Below are 15,865 nucleotides of genomic sequence, written 5' to 3'. Positions count from 1 at the left end.
ACTTAAGAAATGGTAAGACAATGTAATTCTGATGCTTAGAAAGATTTGGATATATTGCTGGGGAAAAAGAAGGGTAAAAATCAATTTAAGTTAGAGGAGAAAGATAAATTACAGTCAGGAAGCCACGTCAGACCAATATAATGTTCTCGCTTCGGTACATGTCTTAGTGAAGCAGCAGCTGTAGTGTAAATGACACTTACGACACTGTTCAACATGACCTGGAGACGTAGATCCAAAATAATCAGCGTAGAGATAAGCATAACTACTGGAAAAATTTGCTTTCAGAGAACTAAAGCAGTGGCTCAGTATGAGAAACAAAGCATTTCAGGCAAGTCCAGCTAGAACTTGACCTGCAGCAAGTTTTGCTTAGTATTTTCATTATTAATTTGGGTGACCAAACAGAGGCCCCCTTGAAGAATCCACACATGCCACCAAACTGGGGGGCAGGAGTTGCAAGGAGTATGGAGGAGACAATCCTGATTCCAGGTGAGCTTGGGAAATCAGGGATTCTAAAGCTGACCAGATAAAAGTCCAGGCAGGTAAAAGCAAAACAAAATGCTCTAAGACTGAAAGAGATAATTAAAGTAATAAAACACACACACACACACAGAATTAGCCATCTAAAGAGTAATCAAGCAGAAGAGAACTTGGGGAGCTGAACTGGATCACAGACTAAGTAAGAGTCAAACCTGATGCTGTTCCTGAGAGCCAAGTATCATTCTGCAAGGTGTTGAGACTACTGAGCACAAGAAGTTAAAGTAAGTATTTAAAGTCTACTCAACACCATTGTCCTCGCTATGAAATACCACACAGATCATTCTTATGTATTCTAAGGAATAGATCCTAAAATCTGATTCTAAGGTTATTAAAAACAGGTTGACAGCAAATGAAAACAAAACCTCATCATCTTAATACAGTTACGTATATTTGGTTTTCCAAGAGGTGTTTACAGTAAATGGGAAAAAAAAAAAAAAAAAAAAAAGGCAAAAGCAGTCTTCGTGTAGAAACTCATTTTTGTGACTTACTTTTAAATGACAACGCACGTGAACAGATTTCTCTTCCCCTTCATCTCGACCCTCCTAAAATAGAAAAATTCCTTCCAACTTCAGTCTCCTCTTTTCTTGGTCTTCTTGTAAAACTAACATGAAATACTTCACATATAATTAATCAGTGCAGTCACCAAAAAAATTATACATTCTACAGTAATGCTGATACCCATACTAATTCTACTGCTTTTTCACATTTGGCAATTTATCTCTAAGCAGTCACAATTTTAAACCAAGTTTCAATGTGAGGGTTTTTTCCTTTTAGAAAGTAGTTACGTTCTGACCCCAGCTGATGTCATACGCTGTGTTTATACCTTTAATATAAAAGAATTTAAACTTTACCTATAGTTGTGTACATACACATTTATTTTAGCTCTGATCATGCATGTATTTTAGCTTTGATTTTATTTTTCAGCTTTCCTGTGAAACCGCAATATTCCAACTCATACTTCACCAAAGACCGACATGTATTTACATCAGTACAGACAGACTCAGAGCATCTATCAGAGCTGAACTGTCAACAGCAGATACCAAAGTATGACACCACCTTTCAGCCTTTTAAAGAATTCAGAGTTTCAGCAACTCTTGTTTAGATTTTACACCACCACCACCACCCCCTGCCCCCCGCAATTCCTTCATCCACATTCCTTTCTGCCAGAAATTTAATACTAGTAAGTTGTTCACATCCACAAGTTAGCTTCTAGGAACCCGTAGATCGAAACAAAGTGGCAAACACACACACTTAAGGGCCATAAAACCAGAAATGGACAGCATTCCCCTTTTCCTTTAAAAGTATGTATGCATATTTACTAGTTCAGAGATCTAAAAGCCAGTATAACATAAAAAAGCAGTTTGAAAACCCAAGACTCCTTATATATCATGTGAAAATATTTGCTGAAGGACAGAACAACACTTTGATTACATCTCCAGGATTATTCTAAATCATCTGTGAAACTAGACCATGAAGTCTGGGTCCAACAGACACGCACGAGAAGGAATGCAAAACTCCTCCACTTACAGGAAGAGTACCTGCAGTGCTGCAAGAGGAAAGAAGGTAATCATTGGCATACATACGAAAGAGTGCTATTTCTCTTACACTGTGGACAGAATGTGGTGTTTTCAGATACACTAGATACATTCAGACACATTTTCAGAAACAGAACTCAAAACACCCCAATTACCTATTTGGTGTGTACCATAGATTTTGTAAAGTTCTAAAAACAAACCTTCTTAACATCTCTCTTTTGCCTTACATCTGCATTAACAGAAAAAACATGAGGAATCTGGCAAACAAGTTGGAGAAAAACATAAAACAACATGGTAAAACAAAACAAGTTACTACCACAACTTACCACATCCACCTGAACAGGGTGGCACCATTACACCTGAAGGGAGATAAATGCTATGGAAAATAGGGAATAGTGATGATGTTATCATTGCCCTACAGAAGGCTGATCTCTCTCCTAACATAGCATTTTCCATCAGAAAATTATTAAAGTATTTCTCTCCTATATTTTGTTATTGTTTGGGAACTTGTGAGACTGAACAAACAGTGGTGAGCTCTTACATATCGCAACACCAATCTTATTCACCAACAAGACTTCGTAACCACCAGCTCCCAAGTACGAGAAAGAAATTTGTGAAGCCTCAATGCCTCTAAAAGGCAAAAAAACACTTTATACGGAATAGACCGATGATTAAGAGACAGTAGTATTATTAATCTGTGTCAAATCAGTAGTATGATTTCAAGCTCATGACTCCTGGTCTAACATTTCCATTTTTAAACAACACTTTTTCTACATATCAGGTAAATCTTTAAGAATCCACCCTCTTAACCACAAAACACAAAGGAAAAAAAAGAAGAAAATACTCATGTTGGAGAATAAACACCTGTCTAAACATCCACTGAAGTCCCGAAAAGAAGTCCTACATCATTGTGAGGGATTTCAGTCTTGAAAAGATTAGCCAGAGGCCTCACAGTATCATCAATAAAACTCCATAGGACTGGTGTTTGCTTTTTGTTTTGGGGATAGGGGTAGGGGTAATTAAGCTGCTTCTTCAAAGTATTTTGTCAGAATAAACATGACTTTACATTAGACCCCATTCTGACAAATAAAAATTAGTTTATTAGTGGATTTAGAAGTCTGTACCTGTCCAAATACAAGAAGCACCATCCAGTTTATATGAAAACCACAAAATATTGGCCTATGTGTTACATTTTATATTTATCGTACTGTTATGATAAAGGTAAACAATGTTGAGGTTTCTCCTGTTCTTGCCTGCGACAGATCTATCATCACCCTGTATGCTCTTATCAATAAAATTCATACACTAAAACACACACTGCAAAAACTTTCAGGCTAATAAAAGCGACTTAAGAAAATATTTACTAAATCTAGTTGATAATACAAAGTACTTTCCCTGACAAACAAAGGAATCTACAGCACTATCTAACACTCAGGGTCATCTCTGATTCATGTAAACTCACAATAGAGTGTTACTGTTAAAGTCAAGTAAAACTGTTGCTTTTGTTTAAAAAGCATCAGATCTGCATAACATGGAGAGGTGGAGAAGGCATATAAATATCTTTCTACTACCTGACATATCTATAGCCTCTGCATCTTCAGTACAATTTGCAATTTCTTTGTGTTTTTATTCAAATCAACATGCAACATGACTCTTGTTGCCAAAATTTGAGGGAACTTTGTTCATCTGTTGTTAAAGAGTATCCTATATAATCAAAGCATCTCCAAGATCATCCAGATGCACATTTGCCACTAGTAAGAATACTAATTACACAGCTATCCTAGAGCAACACTAGATTATAAGCAGAGCCAAATTATTTGGTGAACATAGGGTAAAAGGAAAAACAAAGTAATAAAAATGAGTCTATCATGACTAACAAAGACTAGTAAAACTCAGTTTCTTAATTGATTTTGTGCCCTATGCTCCAAAGCATCTTCCATCTCCACAACTTAATACTTTTAGCTCCATTCCCCGCGAACTGCTCACACTGCACACCCCATCAGGGCAACACATTGGATTTCTCTCCTGTCAAGCTACCATTTTGCACAAACCATTTGGAACTTAATGTCATTGAGACTTCTATCTATCCATCAAACTGACAGAAATCAGCAGGTTTGAAAGCAATAGGAAAGCCTAGACAACATGAAAGCATGTTTAAAAAATAGCACATACATGCAAAGTAAGAGTATTTCTGTCCAGCACAGAAATTATGTTTTTTGTTTGTTTGTTTTAGACTTCCCCTATCAAAAATATCTTAACCAAATAAGAGAACAAATCAAAACATGTTTTATTTGTTCACCTTTGTGACAACGTACTCCCAAACCCTGAAGCTACAAAAGAAAGCACCTTGCAATTATTTTTTCTTCCGATTTGAATTGTCTATATTTACAAAATCAAATAACGCATCCTGGACATTCATCCTGAATATATGCTAGAACACAGATACATTTTAATGTGTACAGTCCATTGCTTTGCAGGAAAAAACATTTTACAGAATTATTTTCTAATTAAACTCTTACAGCCATTTAAGAATTTATGAGAGATGCACAGAAGTCAGTAGCATGACAAGCGGGATACTTTCATGATAAAGAGCCACATGGTAAAAAGCAGGAATGTGAGGTTATTGTTTCCCTGACCATAACAAATGAAGAGCTACTGTAAAACGATGACACAGTGTGCAACATTTATCATTCTGCAAAGCAAAGACTGAAAGGGCAAACTGTGCCTGGCAGTAACTGAACTGCATCAGCAAAGAAGTACTAACAGCAGTATGGATTTTCATGAACACTGGCACCTCCGTACTATGGCACGGTAACCAACACTGCGAAAACACCACCACCACAAAACACGACACCTGCCTTGTTGCCTTCTAAGCAGCACCTCATAAAACAAATCTGTGCAATGTTGGGGTTTTTTTCCAGTTAAAAAAGATGCCCTTTTTTCCCCCCACACCCTCCCTTTTCAGAAACACTGCCTTGTTGAAAGGAATTCTTTGTTATTTTAAATAAAAAATAAAGCAGTTGATTCAGGAAAAAAAAAAATGAACCACAGGAATAAAAGCTCCAGATTCAAAATCTACGATAAATACTTTAAATAAACAGGACATTACCTCCAGTGTTTTCATCATTATTTTAAAATCCCAGGAGATTCCCCTACTTCTGAGCAGCAAAAAAACAGAAGGGCAAAAAAAAAAAAAAAAGGGGGGGGGGGGGGGCACGGGGGGCTGGCTAGCTTGGAGATATAAATGAGCTTATCAGCTGCTCAAACCAGGAACACGACTTCTCCAAACACCACCTTCTTGTGTAATTTGAAATATAATATTTTAGGAACACAAGATACATGGTAACATCTCTGTGCCCTCTATGTTTTAATATACTTTGCATTTTGGTAAAATGAAACTGAAAAGAAACCAAATGTACTCATGTATGCTCCTCTACCACAAAATGCAAAAACATTTTGACATGGCTGTTTCTGATTTTTTATAATACTTACTAATAAAACATTTCAATAGAGTTCTGCAATTTCTTGTCAGAAGTACTTACTGTACAAACACTGCTTTTCAAACACAAAATCTGAAATTGCAGGTCTGGTGCACTTGTGCTAAAAATAAACTAATACTGTAAGCCACAAAGCTAAACTGTAAAAAAGCAAGCAAATACAGATTAAATAAGATGATGATGAAAACTATGTTTTATGCCTAGACAGATCAGCTGAAATAAAAAGTATGAAAAAAAGATATTTTTAAATTCATATTGGCCACAATTAGGATGATCCTGAGCTGCACTGACAATCTGAATGCCAAGCAAGAAGTACTATTTCAATGCCTCACTGATCAATTTAGAACCAAAGCATAATCACTGCATAGGTATTAACACAGAATAAAATTGTTTTATAGTAAATTGTATTTGCAGTTGAGGTGACAGAATAGGCAGCAGTCTCTATAAGGCTCATAGCTGAAGCACCAAACCCAAACCTTGGCCTCAAGGATTGGTTCTATTCAAAAAAGGGAAGAGAAAAGTGTCAGTTCTCTACAGGTTACCAAAGGACAAGGAAGAAAACTTCTCATGTTTTTGCCAGAGTGAAATTATGGCCAAAAAACCAAAAAAAGTCTGTCACTAAAAAAACAAAACCAGTAACTGTAGTCCTTTGGTTATAGAAGACTAAGCAGCTTTTGTAGCACCTTAAAATTCTGTCTAATGGTGATGTTTGTTGACACCTTCCATACCAGAATTTCAAAGCATGTATTAATGCACTCTTGCAATTTCTCACACACACCATAAAGCTCTAAGGGTCTCAGAAGGTTTCTTACATTGACTTGCTTCAGAATTCACTCATTTAAGGGAAAGGCTAAATCTCCATTTTCATTTAATAGGCAAAATTAGAAAACAGCTTAAATCCTGATTATATAAAAATGTTAGAAGAGGGTCAGCCACAATCCTCTTTGCTCTGTGGATGAACAATTCCCGAAGTGTCCTTAGAGCACTGAGACCATTTTTTTTCATTTTCTGAGGGTCCCTACGGACTGAAGGTACCTAACTGCATAGCTATCCTAGAAAAACGAAGAGCCATATTATTTGGTGAACATGGAGTAAGAGTAAAAATAGGTAATAAAAATGCAGTAGGCATGCCTTTGGACATGTCAGTCGAGGTATTATTCATCTGGCGTCAGCAACAGAAGACTATGAAGATATCTGTATCCATCAATTTATACTCCAATGCTCACCAAAAAAAAAACAAAAAACAAAACAAAACAAAAAAGCCTACAAAACCCAGCCATAGACAGCATTAGGAATTATTCTGAAAAGAACACCAGTCCTTTATCATACCACTGTATTAAATTTCTGCCTTCGGTACCAAATGCAATTCTGCTCTTCCCAATTAAAAAAAAGCTACTGCAGAATTGGAAAGAATAAGAGGAAGGCAACAAAGAGCAAAAGGTACTAGATTTCCTGATACAGGAAGTCCTGACCTAGAAATCACCAGACCTTAAATCCACCGCTACAAAGCTGTCCTATATTCCTCCATTTACATCTGTTGCCATGCTCTGTCAGAGGCAGCACCAGCGTGCTAGAGGGAACTTGGATTTGACCAAATACAGCAAGCTAACTGTAACACTGGATTTCTGGATGAAAGACAACAGTTAAGATTTTAACATATGAGAAAATGCATCCAACTTGTCCAAATATTTAACCTGCTCTTTTGAATATCTTTCCAGTATCTATAAAGATGGTCTTGAGCCTCAACATTCCTTTCTATTTCCAAGCCATGTTAATAAAACCAAAGCTACGACACCCAGATTAGCCTTTACTAATGAAGAAATGACAACTGCTTTGCAGAATAATCCAAGAGAGCACGCTTGGCCCACAACTTAATTCCACAGCCAAAACATTAAGTAGCCACTGCCTTTACCTGCTCTTCTCCCTCAAGTTTTCAAAATCTACCAAACCTACCTCTGCTTCCCTTTTATAGTCAAGGACAGATGCAAGGAGCAAAGATTTGCAAAGAGCACACATCTGTCTCCCTTCACTCCCTCCCAGCATGTAAATGTTTAAAGAATGCTACAAACTTCTGATTCCAAATTAATCCCAGCTGGGAAAGCGCTCAGGCCCCAGTCATTTTGCAGCTCATCCTCCTTCCAAACAACCTCCTCCCAACAGCCACTCGTTTTCAAAGAGAGGCTAGAGCAGCAGTTACCCTTTCTCAGAGGAAGGAAGGGTACGCTGGTTCTCAGCTTCATCCTTCCTCCTCAGCCAGCCTCTGTCAAGAGCTCTAGCATGGGTGCTAGAAGGGAGGAAAAGAGGAATAAAAATAGAAAGTTATGCTAAAGAAAACAAATGCCTAAAAGCAGTAGAGAAAATAAAGGAAAAAAGAAAAGAATAAGAAAATAAAAAACAGAACACAAAGAAAAAAATAATATTAAACTTCATTTGGAGTTTAAACAATGATTATTCAGTGCTTCCTCATATCCTGAAAAACCCAATCTATACTACTACACATACATACACACACTTACTGCACCTCTGGGCTATGGGCTTTACAAACACATTACCAAGAGCACAACAGCATGAGGAAGCGAGAACAGCAGTTGCTGTTCCCATAAGGTGTGGCTGTTCCCCTAAAGTATGACTGTCACGCAAAGAAATCCAGGTCTTTAGGAGCCATGCTACACCAATGCTTGTCAGTACAAGGCTGGTTTAAAAACAAAAAACCACACACAAAAAAACCCCAACAAAAACTACACAACACAAAAAAAAAAAACACAAAGAAGAAAAAAAAGAAAAAGATCTGTCTTCTGCAGCATTTCTTGTGTCACAACTACACAACCAGAAGCTTCCAAACAATTCCAAGTGTGCAGGACCAAGTAAACAGATTGGCCCAACAACCAGATGAGGAAGCAACATGCTAAAAAACCTTATACAAATTAAGAGGAAGCACTATTTATTAATTGCATTACTACTAATGCTGCAAAGAAGATGGAGACTCCCTTTTTACAACGAGTCACATCGAAAAGATGTGGGGTAATGGGTGCAAGTTACTCCTGGGGAGATTCCAATTGGACACAAGAGGAAGATTTTTCACAATAAGACCTGTCAGCCACTGGAATAATCTCCCCAGGAAAGTGGTGGATTCCCCAGCACTGGGCACTTTTTAAGATTTGGCTGGACAGGGTGCTGGGCCATCTTGTCCAGACTGTGCTTTTGCCAAGAAATGTTGGACCAGATGATCCTTGAGGTCCCTTCCAACCTAGTATTCTATGATAATACGAAAATTACACAGCATCATTCACATTATGATGTGTATATACAAGTATGCTATGTTATATACATAAAAAGACATGACTAATGGCTCATGCTGATGGGATCTATAAAACTAGCATCACGCTGTCTAGTAGACACTGATCTTTATCTTTCATCAAATGGAGCAGAGTTAAGTTGTGGTCTTGCATTATGCATAAGCAGTGAATACAATTAGACTGAAAAGCAAGCTGATCTCCGATCTCAAGTGGAAAGTGTGAACTCTGATCTTCACAGGTGACAACTCTGTGCACTACTCCAATTTACTAGTTAGCTTCCTTGAATCTGTACGCAATAGACAACTTGCAACACGTAGTTGTGGCTAATCTTACGCAATCCATTAATGTTTAAACAAGCAAGAATACCAAATAAGAGAGCAAAGCAGTTACGTTACTTTGCTTGGCACAGAGAAACTGCAATTAGTTCTTGATTTTACAGGTCAAGAAGGATGCTGAAAAACTGGAGGAAAAAAATTAAAACGCCTACAGGAACATAGAGAGCAAGAGAAAGAAGGAATCTGACCTCTCATCAAGCAGAGATATAAAAGAACCACTAGTGACTGGAAACTACACCTAAACAAATTCAGGCTAGAAACGAAGCTTCTTTTGTTTTCAGATAGATGGAATCATTTAAGAATTGCTCATTTCCAAATTCCCAGAAATGTTCTTATTGAAACTGGATGCTTTTCAAATAAAAGCTGTATTTCACCTTGGTGTATCTGTTCTGAAGCATTAATTTAGGAAATCTAATGGTCAATGCAGTTGTAGTAGTAGCAGTTGCATATATTCTCAAAACACTTTATAAGGGAACCAAGCGTTTTCCCTCTACAGGTAAAAAACAAAGCAGAGAAATAACACTAATAGCCAAGAGCAGCACAGGAATGAAATTCACAGTCCCTAATTCCAATTTTGCTACTCTACAGTTCCCTTCTGTTGGGTTGGGGGGCGGGGGGGGGGGGGGGGTGGTGGTGGTTTGGTTTTTGTTGGTTTGTTTTGGTCTGGGTTTTTGTGGGTTTGTTTATTTAATTCAGTCCACGAACTTACTTTTTCTTCCTGCTTCACAGATTCCACTTCTGCTCAGTGTCTCAGATTTAATTGCTGATTCTTATTACTAACCTGCAACAACGAAAAATATTTTAACTGCGGAAATCTGTTGCTATTGAAGTTTAAACACAGCACGTTGTACTTTAGCAATATGCAAGCTGAGCCATGCAGAAAATCAAAATACCAGGGTTGCTCATTCTTCACCAGCCAGTCCCACAAAATGTTAATAAAGCAGGATCAACTACAGAAAACATCTCGTTTGTTAATTGGTGTACATTTCTAATCATACGTAGTACTAAGTACATAGTTAACTAGTTCTAAGTTATACTACATCCCACATTTTAAAGGTAAAACTAGGAAAAATTCATACACAGAATAATATATGTATTTAATCTACCAACAGCTCTCCGCATTTATGCAAGCTATGGAACTCAACAGTATTAGTTTTACAAAACCCACTCAATTTCCAGAGCATAGGATTGCTATGATTAAGCAGCCAAACTCCCTGACAGTCTCAAAGAAGCTATGCTAAAATCCATGCTGTTAAATCCTTGCAATCTTTTTTAATCCAGGCTAGCTAGATTAAAGCTAACTTGGGTGTGCCTAACCATTTTGAAATTGGGAAGTTTGCAGACATAGCATATGTACCCTCATTCTTGGCCTGCCTAGTCGACACGTGCCCATAACAGAAAAGAACATGGATCATTACAATCCATACCACTGACTCTTCAGTCATTCTGGACCAAGAAAACCGTGATCAAGGCCTAAAACCCTCACCGGCTTACAGGTAGCCAAAAATTAATGGGATCCAGGCTTTTCTCTTTTCATTCACTCATATACACTTAGTTTCTGAGTATGCAATTCTTTCAGCCTCATAAACAATGAGATGAAGGTGAGACTTTTCTCATGAACACCGATTTCGTATTATAATGGACATATTTAGCTATTAAGAACATTATCCAGTTTTGCTGAATGGTCCAACTGCAATTCTCCAGTTCTAGAGGACATTAAATAATCTCCCAACTATCACATGCCAACTTCTGGTAATTCACTGCACTGTTTTTTAAACACAGAAGGAGGTAAAAATATACTACTAAGCACTTTCTATTCCTTTTCCATTTAAAGATAATAACTGTAGTTATCCTCTGTCCTGGTTACAGCTGGAAAAAAAAGTTAATTTTCTTCTTAGTAGCTGGTATAGTGCTGTGTTTTGAATTTAGTATGAGAACAATGTTGATAACACACAGATGTTTTAGTATAAACATTGCTTAGCAACAACTAAGTCAAGGACTTTTCAGCTTTTCATACTGCCCTGCCAGTGGAGCCTGGGAGTGCACAAGAAACCGGGAGGGGACACAGCCAGGACAGCTGACCCAAAGGAGCCAAATGGGTATTCTATACCATATCATCATGCCCAGTATATAAGCCAGGGGCAGTTGGCTGGGGAGCACTGTGGCTTGGGGGTTGGCTGGGCATCTGTCAGCGGGTGGTGAGCAACTGTGTTGTGCATCACTTATTTTGTATATTCTATTATCATTATTTTCCCTTCCTTTTCTGTCCTATTAAACTGTCGTTATCTCAACCCATGAGTTTTACCTTTTTTCCCCCAATTCTCTCCCTCATCCCACTGTAGGGGGGACCAGTGGCTGCGTGGTGCTTAATTGCTGGCTGGCAACAACAGCATCTAATACTCCTATTCCCTTTGTCTCTCAGGTGCGTGCATGCATGCACAGGAACATGCATGCATACAAAATACATACATGCACTCCTCAAGCAACACCCTGTTTTTATAATGAGGCCAAGACTATAAGCACTAATTTCAGGGGGGGGTTCCTAACTTTCTTCAGACTCCTCAGGGAAACAGCTGTACAGACCTACACAACCCTAATAAAAGAAACCCTTTGTACAAAACACCAACTAAACCTTTGGGAAATTTCTGCAAAAAGATGAAAACCTGCAAAATGCAAGAAGGGAACACAACTCTGTACACCTCCTCCCGGCCATTCAGAGAAAGGGTACCCATACAGCTGCCATCTCCCATTACAGGGAGCACGGCACTATGTATGTACTCTTAAACATGTCCCTGTGAAAGAGCAAGGATCACCAAGGCAAAACCTTTCCCACCCCAACTCCACCCCAGGCAACCAGGCCTTATTACCAGTGATAAACAAAGCCACGGGGCTTCAACCTGTCAAAAGGCAAACAATAGTACAGATAAAACCAGCAGTTTTAAACACTATCTTACAAAACATAACTTAAGGTCAACATCAGCCACTTAGGCACAGTGACCATCCCTTCCTCTTCCCTCCCCCCAGTCCTCCACTTTATCTTAAGTGCAGGTCAAGGAGAAATAAGCAGTCTCAGGTTAGAGTTGTATGCAGAATTTTACAAGTTTTATTCTGTCAATATTAACAGAAGAATCTGGGGAATCTAACAAAACTAAGTTCATGCTGCTGTCTTGTCCCTAAATATCTTTACAAATCCAATTAGATTCCATATTTGAAAACATAAGCAAAAATCAGCTTTATTGGAACAAGTTACTATTTCTAAACAAACTACCTGTTAACAGGGATATGCTTTACTAAAACGTTTAACTCCCAACTGTAAAATCTGTTCATGAATTTCAGTAAACAAGACGGGGTCTACAGGACCATGAGCTTATGAGTTCATAAACAATTAGAAATGTTACTAGGGAAACAAATTAAGTTTTAAATATAAGTTTGTATAAAAAGATTTGTTACGAGCTGGAATTTAACAATTTAAAAAATTCCATTGCAAAACAATTTCCATTAGTGAACAAAAATTGCATGATTATAATAAAAAGGAACTTACCACCTTTGTTAAGCATTTCAGTCGTATAACATGGTGACACCATCACTGCCAAAATTAGTTTTAATTACGTGGACATTCTTTATGGAAAGCATATGACAAAAAAACCAAACTGTGGAATCCAAACATAGCAAGGGGAAAATTGGTTCACTTACTTTCTACTAGTAAGTTAAATGAATAGCTAAGAGATTGCTTTTACTTCATCACTCAAGACAGCCCTTTTTCACTGTCCATGCCCCACTACACAGTGTTTAAGATCAAAAAGCATCCTGACCACAAACTGCAAAACCAAACCAAAACAAACTTTTGCATGGTGTGGTGGGAAAGAGATGGACACAACATTTTTTCCTCTGTCTGTAACTTTGAGAGCTCCATATCAAAGAAAACCACAATAACGATTGCATGTAAAAATCAACACTAAAGATGGTGCCAAGTGAAAAGGTAAGACGACTCAAGGGGAAAGATAAAATAATTAAAACAGCCTTTTCCAAGGGCTTCTCTAGATCCGCAAACAAACATGTTTGTTTCCAATATATATGTCCTCTGAAGAAAAGGTTTTGTTGCTACAATAAATCAAACCTCAGAGGCTAAGCAGTCCTCTGCCAACACAATGCAGGTTTGCTGACAGTATTTTGGAAGAACAGATTTAAATTGACACTTTCAATACAACAACATTGTCCAAAACAACTGCAACAACTACAGGGCAGATTCTCTCAAATAAGAAACATATTTGTTTCTGTAGACATCCCACAGACTGATGAACTGATGTTACAAGGGAGGTATTTTTCTTTAGTAGCAATGTTTATTACACGGCCTGTCACTTCCAGACTGGACTTCCTTTGCATATCCTACACCTATAGCTTTCAACATTTGTTAATAAACAGATCATTAAAATCTGTTCAGTGGAGGGGGCTGTGTTTTTACTGCCTGGCTGCAAATGAGTTGAAACTGATCTAAGTTCAGATCTTAATGCTGTTCTCCCCGTGGTCCGGTCCCTAGCAAGTACTCTGGTCACCTCCCTTCAGGCAGCACTATAGCTTGTGCAACATGTTAATTCAGGAAGCCGATCCACCTGAAAATAAATCCACCCCTGCCCATCTTTGCAAAACCAACACCACTGCTCCCTATCCCTCCTCCCCCCACCCCCCAAAACCACACGCTACAGTTTTCCAACCTTCTTGATATGCCTTCTTGAACCAGGTCATTACACACCTGCAAAGGGCTTGCAATTGATAGAAGACAGAGGGCAAGGCTGCATGGGCAGAACTGCAGCATCTCACGCTTGCAGCATCCTTTTTATCTTTACACAAACTCCCTAAAAGCATATTATATTTCTCTGTGAAAGGATAGATCATGTACTAAAAGCCAGTCCTTTTCAAGAATGAGGCACATTCAGAATAATCATCCGTTTCTTCCTTACAACACAAGTTTAGTTTCACAAGTAGATTAAAAGAAACCACCTACAAGAACTACTGTGTTTTAGAAAATGTGACAAAACCAGGCATTCTGTCACAGTCTGAACAGAGTCCAACCCGCTTTTACGAACACTTCTACAAATACCTAGTAGAAAGGGGGGAGGGAGTAGCCATCTAGTCCCCTTGCATCTCCCTCCTGAAAAAAGCTCTCGCATATAGAAGATGCGTTCAGCGACAGACTGGGATACAGTCTGGCACTCGGCGGCAGCCAGCCTACCCGGATAAACCATCCTGCTGGAGACCACCCCTTTTGTATTGTGTGAAACACTACGTGCTATCCGCAGTCACAAAGCCAACGCTGATTTTTGTGGCAACTAGCGCTACTCCAAAGGGGAACATCTGTCGGATGGTACAGGAAGCGGAGCATGCACTCTTACCTATCCAAACTCCTGAGAAGGTAGGCACATGCAGCTTTAGCAAAAGCTCCTGGTGGCTGTCATGACCAGCTCCAGATGAAACACCACAGTGAAACCTAGAAAGACCATGGGTATGAACAAAATGTGAATGGGAAACAAACAGGTGAAATCTTTTTCAAAAGGTAAAGGGTATTGTGGAAATTGTGCTTGTAAGAAGCCAGAAGCAACCATGAAGACTTATAAAACCGTGAACCTCTTAAGTTTTTGCAGCAAACTTACTCATCTGAGAAAGCCTGCATAAGAAGTTTCTCACTAAAACAATCCCGACCTTTCTTTTATCACCCTTTCTCTGAACCAAGTTACTTTCTTCCAGAACACATTCTGCCAGGCATTTAGTGATTAAACAAACATTTGGTTACACCTGAAAGAAGGGGGACATTTAGCAGTGCTGTGGCCCAATTTTCTCCTCCCTACTCAACACAGAGCCTGTCAAACACAAGGAAGAGCAGGAATGAGTTTATCTAAGTCACCAACTGCAGTCCTCTAAGTCTCCAAGAGTAGCGAGGAAAAAAGTCTTGAAACTGGTCCTTCCTGTTTACCAGGTCCTGTAATAAAATCTGTATAGTTTCAGCATTAGCCTTAACATCTGACCTCTGTCTGTTGCTACAAAAGGCTTGCAACTGTAGATGTTAGGAGCCCTCTAAAATTAGACTGGGCAAGCAGATGTAACCATGGAGATTTATGCTGCAGTCCCTAGAACTCCGCAGAGGCACAAGCTGGAGGTAGAGCACGTACCACCAATGAATTTTTGTCCTCCTCTACTCCCACCAAGCTCACGCGTTAGAGGAGACGCGTGGTGAATCATATCAAAGAGACAGATTAAAATCCGACTCTAAATAAAGAGACTGGAGGAAAAGACCTAGATCATTTCTCCAACCTGGTTTTCCCCAATCCAGTTCACTGCACGGCTACGTAAGAACTTGTCCTGACATGAGGCGGAAAAGGTATGGGACAGGATAACCAGACGAGGACAGCTGCTCTCAGCTGCAATGCCGGCATAAGCTGCACATAAAATCATGGTACAATTGCTATTTATTTTATTAAAATGATCTCTGAAATTGGATAAGTTGATAAGCAAAGAATTTCAAGTCACCCCTTGCTACTCTCTCAACAGTACTTCTAGACAGTTAAGCTTGAATACCTGTTGGCAAGAACATTCGCATCAACCAAAATTCTTTAAGTGCCAAATAGCATTATCAACTGAGCTCAAGAAAGTAAATACTGCTATCTTCCTTT

The 15,865-nt window shown here is 38.7% G+C and overlaps 1 protein-coding gene across 13 annotated transcripts in view; it reads right to left on the bottom strand.

Annotated features, from left to right (window-relative positions):
• The window catches only part of SIPA1L1 (signal induced proliferation associated 1 like 1), a 227,797-nt gene that overhangs the window by 138,291 nt on the left and 73,641 nt on the right, over positions 1-15,865 (bottom strand). For 8 of the 13 annotated variants that reach the window (XM_030039930.1, XM_030039978.2, XM_041129558.1 and 5 more), the window contains one exon: positions 14,591-14,685. The exons of 3 other annotated variants lie outside the window; for them this stretch is intronic. The gene's annotated coding sequence lies outside the window, so the exon portion shown is untranslated. Of the gene's footprint in view, positions 1-9,909; positions 9,982-14,590; positions 14,686-15,865 lie in introns of all 13 variants that reach the window. 2 more of the 13 variants (XM_041129529.1, XM_041129534.1) reach the window with 2 other exon arrangements.

The sequence above is a fragment of the Aquila chrysaetos genome, chromosome 2 (genome assembly GCF_900496995.4).
Source record: "Aquila chrysaetos chrysaetos chromosome 2, bAquChr1.4, whole genome shotgun sequence".
Taxonomy (NCBI): Eukaryota; Metazoa; Chordata; class Aves; order Accipitriformes; family Accipitridae; genus Aquila; species Aquila chrysaetos.
The sequence above is the reverse complement of the archived record's forward strand: the minus strand, read 5'-3'. Positions and strand labels throughout refer to the sequence as shown.